The 15502-nt window shown below is 45.0% G+C and overlaps 1 protein-coding gene across 1 annotated transcript in view; it reads left to right on the plus strand.

The window, feature by feature from the left end:
• The window catches only part of Smyd1 (SET and MYND domain containing 1), a 69064-nt gene that overhangs the window by 6456 nt on the left and 47106 nt on the right, over positions 1-15502 (plus strand). The gene's annotated exons all lie outside the window — the stretch shown is intronic.

Below are 15502 nucleotides of genomic sequence, written 5' to 3' on the forward strand. Positions count from 1 at the left end.
CCCCGCCCCTGGATCACTGCACTGGTTTGCACTTAACTTTCCTCCTATCATGTAAATACAACATCTCACGAACACTGCTAAAGTGTCTTTAGCTTTCTTCCCATTTTAACTATTTTGTGTGGAATGGGGTGAGGGTGGGGCTCTTTATACCAGATGCACTCCAGAGGTCGAACTCAGCTACCTGGAGCTTGGTAGCAATCTCCTTTACACAAAGAACCATGAGTGTGGAGGGTCGCACTTTGGCCCAGGCTGGTCCCAAACCAGTGACTAAAGGGTTAATCACCCAACAGCCTCAGGTGGACTCAGAAGCTCAGCGTTAACTCAGGGAGCTTCTGATAAGGCAGCTTCTGATAAGGCGATCCACATTTACCACTTCCTGACTGCAGGGGAACTGACCTGCGGATGGAATCTCCCATCCTCAAAGCTGCCAAATTCCTGTGCTACCAGAGCCCAAAGCCCCACCGCCACTTGCTCCACATGCATAGTCTCACTTCCCTGAGAGACTGCAAGCCCTTCTGATTACACATCAGTTCTGTTGCTGGAGATGCCTGTCTTCCCTTCATTTCCAGATCCCTTTCTAACAGTAACAACCCTCTTCTCTCAGCCTCTCAAGTGCTGGAATTACAAGGGTGAGTCAGAAAGCTCCACTGGGGTTTCTGTTTTTTAAGACTGAAGACTGTGTTTCACTCACAGGCTGGCCTGGGAAACAGGTCCTTCTGCCTCAGACTCCCAAGGGCTGGAATTACGAGCACCTTTACCCACTGAGCCATCTCAAAGGCCCTGATTCCTGTTAACACTATACTATTGTGTAACCCAACGTGCTTCATTTGCTTCCTTCTCCAGAAATTGCCACCCCCTACTTCCTAGTGAACTCTGGTAGAAGGATCACCTAGCCTGCACAGGCAAGCAATCTGTGACTGAATCCATGCCACTTTCATAAGACAGGGACGGAAACTTTTGATTGTGCTGTAATATAGACAGAATATAATGGGCTATTTATGTGAGTACTTGATGTGCATGAACTTTTCTCTCTTCCCCCACCCTTTAAAATATTTATTTTATTTTTGAAATACTCTATTATATAAAACAAATAAACAGAAACATGATGGCCTTAAAGATTTGTTTTTAATCGTGTGTGTGTGTGTGTGTGTGTGTGTGTGTGTGTGTGTGTGTGTGTTTTGGGGGGTATGTGTGGGTAGCCAAGGAGGTCAGCGGCATCAGATCTCCTGGAGTCACAACCAGTTTTAAGTGGTCTGATGTGGATGTTGGGGACCTAACAGGAGGTACATTGCAAAAGCAGCACCGAGTTCTTAACCTCTGAGCCGTCTTCCCAGCCCCTCGCTTTTATTTTCAATGCCCTTATCCCTCTAGAATTAACACTCCTTTATTCAGTCCCTGAACTTTCTTTCTGTGTCTCACACGTTGCTTCTAGAATGAATGAATGAGCCTGTGCGTACTCAGAGGAAAGGAGCTCTTCCGGGCCTCTTTCCTGCTGTCAGGCTTTCTGAGCATTCTATTATCAGACTCAGCAGGGGCAGGCAAACATTTTCTGTTAAAGGTCAGCAGTAAGCACTTTTGGCTCTGCTGGTCGTGTTTTCCATGGGCTACCGTCTGCCACTGTACTATGAACACAACTACGGGAGATAGGTAAACACATGAGTACGTTTGTTTTCTGATACAGTTATGTTTACAGTAACTGAAATTTGAATTTTGTCTAGTTTTTTTTGTTTTTGTTTTTTTGCCACAAAATTCATTTGATTCCCGCCCCCACTCCCCTCACATCCCACCCATTAAAGACAGTAAAACTAATTTTAGTTCACAGCTGTGAAGGGCCCTGGATGTCTGTTTTAAACGAACTTTGGCACCAAGTAGAAGGGAAGTTGGAGGGTTGTCCTTTTCACGAGAGACAATGTAAACGCTTGCAGCTCCCTGGATTTGCCACTAGATGGTAATCTTTGCGAGCGCCCAGCTCAGCCAGCGGGGGGTTGGCAGAGGGGACACATGGTAGGTTTTCCAGGGTGTGGTAGCATCCCTATACTTGTACAGGTACACTGAAAACTTATCACAAACCATATTGGTAAACTTTCCCCTTTACTTCTGACTTCCATACCTATCCATACATATTCCCAAAATTGTGACATATACAATTGAGGAAACACAATCCACGTCCTGAGGTGTCTGAGGTGACCAGTTTAAAGGTTTGGAACAACAACAATGTATATACATAGGGGTCAGTTAAAGCTTTAGGTGCTACAAGAAGCATCTGGAAACAGATCCTATGCAAAATTCAGGTTAGCAAGACCAACTCTTTCGTACCTTCAGAGGCTGTTTACCCAGGAGTGCTGGCAATTCTGGCAACTTGGGAGGTTACTGCCAGAAATCACAAGTTTAAAGGCAGCTTGAACTATATATATTGAGACACCGTTGCAAAACAGCAGCCTTAACAGCAGTAGCTATCTGAAGTCAGGCCTAGGTTTCGTGACGATCTACCCCTCTCTCCAAAACAGGCCCTTGTAATCTTCACACTATCTTTGTCTACTTTTGAGGATATAGTTCAAGCTGGCACCTCTCCACCACCTGCCCGGGAGTAGAGCCAATGCCCACTGTCTCACTGATGTTGGCCAGAGATATTATATGTCCTTGGAAGCAAAGGACCTTAGACAGTGAGGAATCTCTGCTCATCTCCAAAACAGAGGGATAGTTCAGGTAGGTGAAAAAATTATTTAGGGTCACCTGAGTCTAGAATTCTGCTCTTTGATATTTATTTTTACTAATTTAATATTACTTTTGTGTGTCTGTATGTAGTAGATATGTGCACATAAGTCCAAGAGCTCTCTGAAGCCAGAGGTGTAGGATCTCTCAGGAGATGGAGTTAGAATTGGCTGGGAGCCTCTGAACATAGGTGCTGGGAACTTAACTAGGGTCCTCTGCAAGAGCGGAACAGCCCTCTGAACTTCCGAGCCATCTCTCTAGCCTCTAGAACTCTGCATGTTATCACAGGGAAGGCTTTAAAACACTTTAATATATACTGGATTTTTTAAATGGATGTGCCTTCTTGTTGACTAAAGGAACATTAGATTTCTTTTAGTTAGCACCTCTAAGAGATACTTACTGTATCATTAAGTCACGTTCCCCATACAATTCCTCATGCAAGATTTGTGTACCCAGAAGTAACCTGCATTTTTAGCTTTCACTAACATAGTGAATATATTTGGGAGTGCAAAGATCTGGCCACTTTCAGCCTTCTAATGTAATTCTTCCCAAACATGTGAAAATGAGCCCATTTACATCCAATCATCTCTAACATACTTATTATAAGTTAATTTTCATTGTCTTCTCTATTGGGGTAAACTAATAGTTTGTTCTCATTGTGAGCTAGTAAACAACATTCTTTCTGAATTTCATTTAAGATTTGTTTTTTGTTTGGTTTTGGTTTTGTTTTGTTTGGTTTTTCCAGACAGGATTTGTCTTTGTAACAGTCCTGGCTATCCTGGGTTTCGCTCTGTAGACCAGGCTGACCTCAAACACACAGAGATCCACCTGCCTCTGCCTCCCAAGTGCTGGGATTAAAGGGCATGTGCCACCACTGTCCGACTGTTTGTTTTGTTTTGAGACACGGTCTCATTGTATAATCCTGACTGGCCTGGAATTCTCTATGAGAAATGATTAATTATATTCACTGTAACAAGAGACAAATTAATATTTTATGTTAGATTCCTATTGATGGGGTAATAAACTATTATAAACTTAGTGACTTAGAACAATGTAAGTTTATAACCATCCACAGTTCTGGTGAGCAGAAGCAGAAATGGGGTCCCCTTGACAGGGCTGAGTTCCTTTTGGAAGCTCTGAAGTGGGAATCTCTTTCTTTGCCTATTCCAGTTTCCACACGTCTCAGGGATGTCTTGGCTCATGACCCACCCACCCCATCTCTGAAATCATCAGGCACTTTGCAGTGACTCCAACCCTCTTTCCTCCATGATCATCTCCTTTGCTCCTGCTTTCTTCCGATGAGGATCACTGTGATTACATTGGTCCTACTAGGGTAATCTCCCTGAAAGATCCTGATTTAGTCACATTTGAAAGTTCCTTCTGGCATGTGTCACAGTCCATTTGATGATCTCCCACCTGAATATCACAGCTCGGTTTATAAAGAACATGCTTTTCGACTCATGATTCAGAAGGCTGGGGAAGTCTATGATAGCTTGGCTGTATATGGAGAAGTCCTCTTGTTGGTAGGACTTTCTGCAGAGGTCCAAGTTGGAGCAGGACATTGCAGTGTGGGACAGAGCATTCCCACTCACATCTTTCCTCTGGCAAAGCCACAGCACTGTCAGATTAAGGTCCTCCCTATGGCCTCATTTAACTTTTATTACTTTCCACAGAACTTTCAAATACTACAACTGGATTATGTTTACATCCTCTCTATACCTCACGAGTCTATTTCAACATGAATTTTGGTGGATTCTGTAGATAGCATTTGTAAGGTGGCATGTATAGTTCTGGGGATTTGAACTTGGACATCTTGTAAGGGCTGTCTGTCTTCCACCACATCGCTCTCCTGTGATGAGATGAATAGCCACAGACAAAGCTAAAGCTCAGAGCCTTCGTCTTTCATCTCTGTCTCAGGTCGGGTAGATGTCTTCCTTGACCGTGGCTTAGGCTGAACATGTCCCAGTACAGCATCTAGAGTAGGTTTGAGGCCTTGCCAGACTGAGCACTGTCCTCAGAGCAGTTGCTGCACAGACTGTGAGTTACAGAGCAATGTTGATACAGGACATTTATTGGAAGCTAGCTGGGTTAAAAAACTCCTTCATAGTTTCGCTTTCACCCTCTTGGCATCAGTGATATTTAGTTTTTGGTTTTTATTGTCTTTCTTATATGCCCCCTCCTCTTAGAGAGAGGGTCATCCTATTTAGCCCATGACCTCAAACTCACAATCCACCTGCCCTAGCCTCTACAGTAGCTGGTGTGGTGGATTGAATGAGAATGGCCCCCATGGGCTCATGTTGGAGTGTTTGGGAAGGATTAGGAGGTGTGGCCTTGTTGGAAGAGGTGTGCCATTGGGAGTCAGCTTTTGAGGTTTCAAAAGCCAACAACAGACCCAGTCTATCTCTCTCTGCCTCCATCTTGCAGATAAGATATAAACTTTCGGCCGGGCGGTGGTGGCTCAAGCCTTTAATCCCAGCACGTGGGAAGCAGAGGCAGGCGGATCTCTGTGAGTTCGAGGCCAGCCTGGGCTACCAAGTGAGTTCTAGGAAAGACGCAAAACTACACAGAGAAACCCTGTCTCAAAAAAACAAACAAACAAACAAACAAACAAAAAGATATAAGCTCTCAGCTACTGCCCCAGCACCCATGCCTGCCTGCTACAATGTTTCCTGCAACCTGGTCATGGACCAACAGTTTGGAACTGGAAGCAAGCCCCAAATTAAATGCTTTCTTTTTTAAGTTGCCTTGGTCATGGTGTCTCTCCACAGCAACAGAACAGTAACTGAGACAGCTGGGATTGCAGGTGGATAGCACCACACCCGACCATGATGCTTCCCTTTTCAGGCACTAGTTTAAAATGCGTGGAGTTGCTTTGCTTTTTGGGATATATCTGAAATCAGGGAGATTCTCTAGCTCCTGTGTTCCAAGAATCAGGACATGCTGGATGACAAAGGGGGTTGGATGTGTTTCCAAGGCTCAAAGGAGTTTTGAGACATGCAACCTGGCTGAAGATACATTGGAACTTCTGGGTCATCCTGATAACTGGGGGAGGATGTGACAGAATGAAAATAAAGCGAAGTGGCCACCACTGAATGAGTGCTTAGGAGATGCCAAGAGCTGAGCTATCCTTGCACACATCACCCCATGTGATGCTCACCGCAGCCCAGTGCAGCAGAGATTTCCACCCTTGTGTCACGGGTTCCATTTTCAGGTGGTAGAAGCAGGCTCAGCACACATGAGCTACTACTGCGTTTGCAAAGATCTGGGGCAGAGGGTCCTCTGTAAACCAGTGGGTCTTGGTTTGTTTGTATTGCTATAACAGAATGTCAGAGACCGTACAATTTATAATGAGCAGACATTTGTTGGCTCACGATTCTGGATGCTGATGAGAAACCTTCTTGCTGCATCACAGAATGGCAGAAGATCCCCTGTGGGCAGAAGATGTGGTGGGAGAGGCCAAACTCATTCTTTTTTTACAGGAGTCCATTCCCTTGATAATGGGATTAATTGATTTATGAGAGCAGAGCTCTGATGAACCATCACCCTTGAAGATGCTGCCTCTCCAGAGAGCAGCACTGACTATTGTTATGTCCGGAACTCAGAACAAGTCTCACTCATTACCTGTGGCTCCTCTCAGTGCTCCTTCCCTCCCCCCTCTCAGGGCTGGGCTTCCACTTCCCTTCCCCCAGCCTGGTCCTGACCCCTGTCTCTTGACCTCTTGGCCTCTTGCCCTGGGCCACCTCTCAGTCTGGAGCTCCTCTCTTGCTCTCGCTTCCCTTATCTCTTCTCATGTCTGGTTCAGTGTGCTGGCCATGCTCAGCCTGGACTCTTCCCTCTGCCCGCTTCCTCCCTTATGTCCACAGTAACAATCTTCTCCATGCTTCAGGAGCAGTCCTTCCTTCTCATATTATTTCTTTTTTAAAAACATTCAGTTACGTTTTCTGACATTTGAACTTTGAGGGTCAGACTCAAACCATAGCAATCGAGACTCTAAACACTCCTGGGAACTACAAATACTACATGGAAGCTAAGCCACAGTGCAGAATCTGCAAGGGCCTTTCTCTCGACCTCAGTGAGCTCTGCCTGCCGGCCAAGGAATGGTGTTAAATTCGTAGGAATTTTAGAGTTCTCCCTGTAATGTCCTCCCTCCTGGGTGGGAGGAAGGGCAGAACACATTGATATTTTCCTGACAGCAGACATCTGCTTGAGGGGAGTTGGATAGAAAGACAAGGATGGGTGCTGTTAGTTTCAACACCTGCCCTCTCTGGATCCAGCTCTCTGCACCATCAGTGATGTTCTAAGAACGGGGCACCTCTGACCTCCAATGCTATGTGCTGCTATGAGAGACCCAGGAGAAGGAAGCCCCTTGAATCTTAAGAGTTCTGGTATGTATGTGTATATGCCAAAGGCCCACTTTTATTTCTGCTATTTATTTCTTGCCATGGTGGGAGACTGGCGGGGATGGGGCAAGGGGCATCACTTGAGAAAGTCTGGGTCTGACAGCTGAAGGGTCCCAGAGCAGCCAATGTACCTTGCCTCTTCTCTCTGACCATTCCAGTTGTCTGCTTTTGATTGACAGAGGCATCCGGAGGCTAAAAATATCCTACTGACCAAGCGCTCCTGATTTCAGCTCAAGCTGAACATGACTGCAGTCCAGAACATGGGACATGCAGGGAGTTATCCTCAAACAGGTTTTCAAAACCCATCAGGCTGTGACACGAGCCTGTGGTCGTTTCCTTTCTTGGCGTCTTTTCTGGGTGGTGAATGAGACCTTTGTCAGGTCGCTGTTCATTTGCCTTTTCCCTCCAGCAACAGTGGTGGAGGGGGAGGTGAGGGCCTAGCTCCCGAGAGGAGTGGGGAGGGGAGGTGGCCTGTCCATTTATAGACCTGCTCTCTGGGACAACGGAGGTGCTAAATATCACCAAGGACAAGAGGCTTGGCTCAGTGCGAGCCACCCACTGCACGGGCTGACAGAGTCGGAGATGACCAGAGGCAGCATGGAGAATGTGGAGGTCTTTACTTCGGAGGGCAAAGGCAGAGGTCTGAAGGCCACGAAGGAGTTCTGGGCCGCCGACGTGGTCTTTGCGGAGCGGGCTTATTCTGCAGTGGTTTTCGACAGGTATGGCATGCGGGGAGTGGCCTTCTCCACTGCTGGTTTGACTGGTGCCACGCTCAGGTTCAGGTTCCCAAAGTCATCAGGGGAAGGGATCCAGTTCATAGGGTCCTAGATTTGTAATGAAAATTTTATTACATTTATTTATGGGTGTGTGCAGAACACACACATGCCAGAGCGTGGAATACACACCTGCCGCAGTGCATGTGGGAAGGCCAGAGGATAATTTTTGGTGTTAGTTCTCTCCTTCTACCTTGTAGGCTCCAGGGATCGAACTCAGGTAGTCAGGCTTGTTGGCAAGCACCTTCAGCTGAGCCATCTTGCTGGCCCTTCAAATTGCACTTTTTTTTTTTTTTTTTTTTTCCTGAGACAGGGTTTCTCTATGTAGCTTTGTACCTTTCCTGGAACTCACTCTATAGCCCAGGCTGGCTTCGAACTCACAAAGATAGATCCGCCTGGCTCTGCCTCCCGAATGCAGGTATTAAAGGCACGTCTCCACCACTGCCTGGCCCAAATTGCACTTCTGATCACTCTCTGTTGGTATTTCTTTTCTGCAGGGAGTCATTGTCTCTGACTCTCTGTGGCCCCTATCAGAGTGGCAAAGCTGAGCCGGGGCCTCTAGGCACTTTCCTAATCACAGAGAACATGCCTGAGAGGCTGTGAGGGGGTGGGTGTGGGTATGGGGGTTGGGGTGGGTGGGTGTGGTGCAATGGGAAACATTTTCTTACAAAAAAAAAGAAAAAAAACCTTACTTTTAGTTTCTTTGGAAATACAAACAAGGCTAAATAAACCTGTATAAACCCATTATAAGTCTGTATAAACCCATTAGAATATAAAACATTGGTTGGAACTTTAAGAAATTAGTTCTAATTATTAGCAACACAAGAATCCATTTACTTCCAGATATTAGCGTCTTGCCCAATGTACCTGAGGGGTAACTTGTGTTGTACTTCAAATCAACCTTTTCCAGAACATCCTTATGTCATATCATACATTGATTTGCACTGAGCAAACTGGTTAAGCACAGTTTATTTGTTTAGGTTTTTGCTGTTGCTGTTGTTGTTTTTTGTTTGCTTTTATGAAATTCTGTCAGCTTAGAGCTTGCTTTTCCCTTTAAACAATGTTTCTGAATCTATCCTTGTGAGGACAATAAGTGTACAGATACTTCATTTGTTTTATTACTTTAAATGTGCATGTGTGTTCCTGCATGTAGGTGTGCATGTGCTATTATGCACATGGGGAGGTTAGAGAATAACTTTCTGGAGTCAGTTCTCTCCTCCTGCTATGTGGGTTCCAGGGCTTGAACTCAGGTCCTCAGCTTTGGCAGCAGGACCTTTACTGCTGAGCCATCTTGCTGGTCCTGATACATCTTATAAATCCCCAGATATCTAGTTAGCTCAACTATGTGTAGAGCTTTCCATATTGATCCATGAACTACATGGGATATCCTGTAGTAATGCTTATGTAAATATTCCTCCTTATAAGTATCCGTACAACATTTTACTCATCTATTTTCCAATCAAGACACATTTGATGAGTTCTTATTTCTCATAAAGCAAAATATTCCTGCAATTAAAATGTGTTCCAGTATTCACAGGTACACGGTGTGATTCTTCTTTAGGGCATCAGTGCTCACAGGTACACAGTGTGATTCTTCTTTAGGGCATCAGTGCTCACAGGTACACGGTGTGATTCTTCTTTAGGGCATCGGTGCTCACAGGTACACAGTGTGATTCTTCTTTAGGGCATCAGTGCTCACAGGTACACAGTGTGATTCTTCTTTAGTGCATCAGTGCTCACAGGTACACAGTGTGATTCTTCTTTAGTGCATCAGTGCTCACAGGTACACAGTGTGATTCTTCTTTAGGGCATCGGTGCTCACAGGTACACAGTGTGATTCTTCTTTAGGGCATCGGTGCTCACAGGTACACAGTGTGATTCTTCTTTAGGGCATCGGTGTTCACAGGTACACAGTGTGATTCTTCTTTAGTGCATCAGTGCTCACAGGTACACAGTGTGATTCTTCTTTAGGGCATCAGTGCTCACAGGTACACAGTGTGATTCTTCTTTAGGGCATCAGTGCTCACAGGTACACAGTGTGATACAGCATGTGCGCTTAGTACAGGTATGAAGTCAACTAGATTCAGAGTTAAAATATAAAGTCACAGCAACACACAGATGCCACATGCTGCTCTAGGTTTGGTCTCCACCATCGTGTACCTCAAAGTCCCCAGAGCCAGTATAGCCAGATTCTGTCTCAAGACTCTCGAGTTGAGTGGTGTGTTCCAGTAATTTTTTTCTTTTTTTCTGAGATGGGGTCTCACTATGTAGTCCTGGCTGGCCTGGAACTCACAGAGCTCCATCGACTCTGCCTCTCCTTACTGAACTTTGGATTAAAGGTGTGCACCACCACACCTGGCTCTCAGGAGAGAATTTTTATTAACTTGTTGGGCACCTCCTTCCGGCTTACTTCATTCGGTTTACTACAAAATGGTACTTTTCCTAGAGGACTTATTTTTTCCATTTAATAACTCAAATGTCTTCTGTGTTTACCTTTGAGTCTGTGTGCATGTTATGTGTGAGTGTGAGCATGCCATGCCATGGCTGGTGTGTGGCAGTCAGTAGACAACCTCAGGTGTTGATCCTCACATTTCACCTTGTTTGAGGCAGAGTTTTTTTTCTTTTTCTTTTTTCTCTTCTTTCCCTTCTTTCTTTCTTTCCTTCCTTCCTTCCTCCTTCCTTCTTTCCTTCCTTCCTTCCTTCCTCCCTCCTTCCTTCTTTCCTTCCTTCCTTCCTTCCTTCCTTCCTTCCTTCCTTTCCTTCTTTTTTGACACAAGGCTTCTCTGTGTAGCCCTGGTTGTCCTGGAACTTGCTGTGTAGACCAGGCTGGCCTTGAACTCAGAGATCCACCTGCATCTGCCTCCTAATTGCTAGGATTAAAGTCACACCACTCTGGGCAAGGCAGGACAGGGTCTTTTGTTTCCTCTGTAAATGGCAGGGAGAGTGGCCTAGGAGCTTTTGGGGATTCTCCTGTCTCCATCTCCTAGGAGAGCTGGGATTACAGATGTGTGCTATGGCATCTAACTTCATGTGGGACATGGGATTCGAACTCAGGTCCTCATGCTCTGTGAGCAAGCATATTGCCTGCAGTATCATCTCCCCAGTCCTTGTTTTGTTCCTTTTTATTGTGATACCTAAGCTTTAAGCTTCTTTTTTGTTTGTGAAATGGATATGCATGTTGGAGTGTGCATGCATTTGTGTACATGTGGAGGCCATAGGTTGCTGTTGGGTGTCTTCTTCAATTACTCTTTGTGCTATTTATTTGTTTATTTTTTTTGTGCAGTCGTGTTTTGCTGCATGTCTGTGTGAGGATGTCAGGTCCTGGAGTTACAGACAGTTGTGAGCTGCCATGTGGTTGCTGGGAACTGAACCCGGGTCCTCTGGAAGAACAGTCAGTGCTCTTCACTGCTAAGCCATCTCTCCAGCCCCTCTATATGCTATTTTCAAGCCAGGATTTCTCACTGAACACTTAGCTCACCAATGCAACTGGAACTGATTTCTAGGAGACCCCAGTGATCCTCCTGTCTCTGCCTCCCCAGTTCTGGGATTGCAGTTTCTATGGGTGCTTGGCATCTGGACTAAGGGCCTCATTCTTCTGCATAAGCACTTTACTGACTGATCCGTCTCCCCAGCCTCGTGTTTCTTTATCTTAATTTAGTTCCTGTTGCCATTACCGTTCTTAATTTTTCATGCTCAGGAGATTAAGTCAGTTCTGTGTTAAGCATGATGAGAAGATGAATGGTTTTATTTTTAACAATGACTTGGGTGGGAGTTGGGGATTTAGCTCAGTGGTAGAGCACTTGCCTAGCAAGCGCAAGGCCCTGGGTTTGGCCCTCCGGGGAAACAAAACAAACAACAACAACAACAACACAATGACTTGGGCTTTGGCAAGGAGAGGAGATACATATCTCTTTCTCTGATTGTCTGTCACCACCATCACCATCATTATTTTCATCATCATGACCACCATCACTACCTACACCAGCATCACCACCATCCCAATCAGTATCACCACCATCACCATCATCCCAATCACTATCACCACCATCACCATTATTATTATTATTATTATTATTTTGCCAGAGCTGAGGACCAAACCCAGGGCCTTGCACTTGCTAGGCAAGTGTTCTACCACTGAGCTAAATCCCCAACCCCACACCATCACCATTATTACACTCACTATCACCACCATCCCCATCACAATCACCATCACCACCATTACAATCATTATCATCGCTACAAGCATCATCGTCCCCGATAAGGAAGAGCTCATCACTGAACCATTCTCCTGGCTGAGTTTCTCACACTAGACTAGATTTTATGACTTGCTTCATTTATTTAAGAGCTCCTGTGGCTCAGGCTTGCCTCACCCCATGCTGAGGCTGGCCTTGAGTTCTTGGTCCTCATGACTCTACTTCTCAGGTGCTAGGGTTATGGACATATGCCACCACACTTGGCTTATAATTTGCTTTTAAAATTGTTACTGCTTTTCACTCTGCTTTTTACAAATTTTAGCTTATAAAAATATTTAATCCACTAAAAGATGTCAGGCTCCAACGTATTTTCTGGGGATGCCTAGATTCTTTTAAAGCCTTGACACTGAATTTTCATTGCTTTTAAGTGGCAGGGTCCTGGAAGTTCTGTCTAGAGACAAAGAGGGCGATCGATTCTCCAGGCCCTTCCCTATCTGCTCAGGAAGACTTGGTGAGGATGTTGTACGCAGAATCAGGCCACAGAAGGGAACAGACTCACATGACCCAAAAGAGCTTACAGTTTGAAACTCTGTGGGTTGCAGTGGACTAAAGTGTAGCAAGAGAGGGGTGCTAAGCTAATAAAATGGAGCCCACGCTGATTAGTATTTTAATTTAATATCAAATATAAGAAAGGCACAGCGATGATGGCTATGGGTAGTGCTAAGAACCCCCAAATTTCAATTCTCCCTCCCTTTTCTGAGATAAGATTTTACTATGTAACCCATGTTGTCCTCCTGCCTCAGCTTCCTAAGTGCTCTACACCTACCTCAAGTGTGTGTGTGTGTGTGTGTGTGTGTGTGTGTGTGTGCGCGCACACACACACATAAGTGCCGTTGCCCAGGAGGTCAGATGAAGGCTTCAGACTTCCAGGAGTGGATGCTGGGAACCAAACTCTGAGCTTCTGTAAGAACAATAAGTGCCCTCAACTGCTGAGCCATGTCCTCAGTCCTCTCAACTCTCCCCATTAATAATAATAATAATAATAATAATAATAATAATAATAATAATATTCTAGATGTATGTATGCATTTAATTATTTATTTATTTGCCAGAGCTGAGGATTGAACCCAGGGCCTTGCGCTTGCTAGGCAAACGCTCTACCGCTGAGCTAAATCCCCAACCCCAAGATGTCTTTAATTTAGAGTTAATTTAGCCTCTGGTTCTCCATGGATCCTAAGCTAGAGAAACATCCACAAGTGGAAGATCAAGGTTTATGTGGATGTGCATATGTTATTTTTATTTCCAAGGGGAAAGTCAATAGCTTTCATTGCTTTCAAATGGTCTTCAATACAGAAGTAGAGACCAATCGGGTTTGTCTATCCCTCTCTGACAGACAGGGAAACCGAGACCTCAAGGGATATTAACCTTCCCCAGGTCACGGTCACAGGGCAAGCTTGAGTGTCTCCATTGTGTCTTGTCTAAGTCACCACTTCTTACTGCTCTCCACAAACAAGTGTGCTCTAAGCATTGCCTGCTTAATTCTTTCTTCTTCATGTCAGTGCAATCAGTATTATTTAGTGCTAGTAGAAGAAAGGGCAGGTCTGGAGACAAAGTTCAGACAGCGTGCCTAATGTGCAGGAAAAGGCTATCAACTACTAACTTCAGAAGAGTCAGAAGTTGATTCTGGAGCCAGAGAAAGGTTAGGTCCACAAACCAGGTAAGGAATAGATAGGAGTACGGTGGTCAGTGGCATGCCATCTTAGTGGGTCAAGAACTAGCAATGCAAGTCTGAGGAACTGAGTTCAGATTTCTAAACCCAGATGTGGTAGAAGTGTGTCTGTAATCCCATAATCCCAACTCCTCTACATCCAGATGGGAGGTAGAAGCAGGAGTCCTCAGGAGAAGCTCACGGGCCTGGGGTTGTCCTCTGAGCTCCATGGATCTGCCCTGGTGCTTGTGTACCCACACTCACATATGAACACACACACACACACACATACACACACACACACACACACACACACACACACACACACACACACACACACACACGAAAGAGAAGAGAGAGAGAGAGAGAGAGAGAGAGAGAGAGAGAGAGAGAGAGAGAACCAGGAATATACATGTGATTAAAAAGGGGGAAAGTGCTTGTAGTAATAAAATCAATTATAATCTTCTGTTGCTGCAGCAAATCCCCACAACCCGGTGACCTTAATGAACACAGGCTCTCTGTGCATTCCAGGCTTAGGAGTCTAAAATGGGACAGTGACTCTGTTTGCTCTCCTTTGCCAGCTTTTAGAGGCTACTCCTAGATAGGAGGAAGGCTCACAGTTTTCTTTCTGCATCTTTTATATTTTTGAACTTTATGTGTATGAGTGTTTTGCCTGCGTGTATACCTGTGCACTGTGTGCATGCCTGGTGCCCATGGAGAACAGAAGAGGGTGCCAGATCCCCTGGAACAGGCAGCTGTCAGTTGCCATGTGGGTGCTGGCAAGTGAACCCAGATCCTCTGCCAGAGCAACAAGTATTCTTAACTTGTCGTTGGAGAGAGATGAGGCCTCTCTCCAGTTTGAAAGCCCGTCTCCTTAACCACATGTGCAAAGTCCCTTGGACACATTATCAGGTTCTGGGAATTAGGACCTGCACATTTTCAGAGACCTTTTCCAGCCCTCCACAACCATACCTTATTATAGAAATTTTCTAGACTAATCCAGTTCATCACAAAAATATATTAAGAAGAAAGGACAGTTACTGGATTTTTCTTTTAAATTCATTTTTTTATTAAGAAAAATTTTTGTTCATTTTACACATCAATCAAAGATCCCCCTCTTCCCTCCTTCTGCCTCTTTTAAATTCTTTTTCTTTCCTTTTTTTTTTTTTTTTTTTTTTTTTTTTTTGGTTTTTTGAGACAGGGTTTCTCTGTGTAGCTTTGCACCTTTCCTAGAACTCACTTGGTAGCCCAGGCTGGCCTGGAACTCACAGAGATCTGCCTGGTTCTGCCTCCCGAGTGCTGGGATTAAAGGTGTGCACCACCACCACCCGGCAAACAAATCTTTTTTTTTTTTTTTGAGCTGAGGATCGAACCCAGGGCCTTGCTCTTGCTAGGCAAGCACTCTACCACTGAGCTAAATCCCCAACTCCTTAAATTCTTTTTCTTTCTTTCTTTCTTTCTCTCCTTTTTTTTTAAACTGTGCTACAGGGTGAACCCAGTGTCTGCACATAGTAGGCAATGTTATACCACTGACCTATATCCCAGTGTCTGCACATAGTAGGCGATGTTATACCACTGACCTATATCCCAGTGTCTGCACATAGTAGGCGATGTTATACCACTGACCTATAACCCAGCCCCCCACCTTTTTGTTTTGTTTTACCAGAGTTCTCGGTATGGCTCTGGCTGTCCTGGAACTCACTCAGTATATAGATC

Source organism: Onychomys torridus, chromosome 3 (genome assembly GCF_903995425.1).
Source record: "Onychomys torridus chromosome 3, mOncTor1.1, whole genome shotgun sequence".
In the NCBI taxonomy this organism is placed as follows: Eukaryota; Metazoa; Chordata; class Mammalia; order Rodentia; family Cricetidae; genus Onychomys; species Onychomys torridus.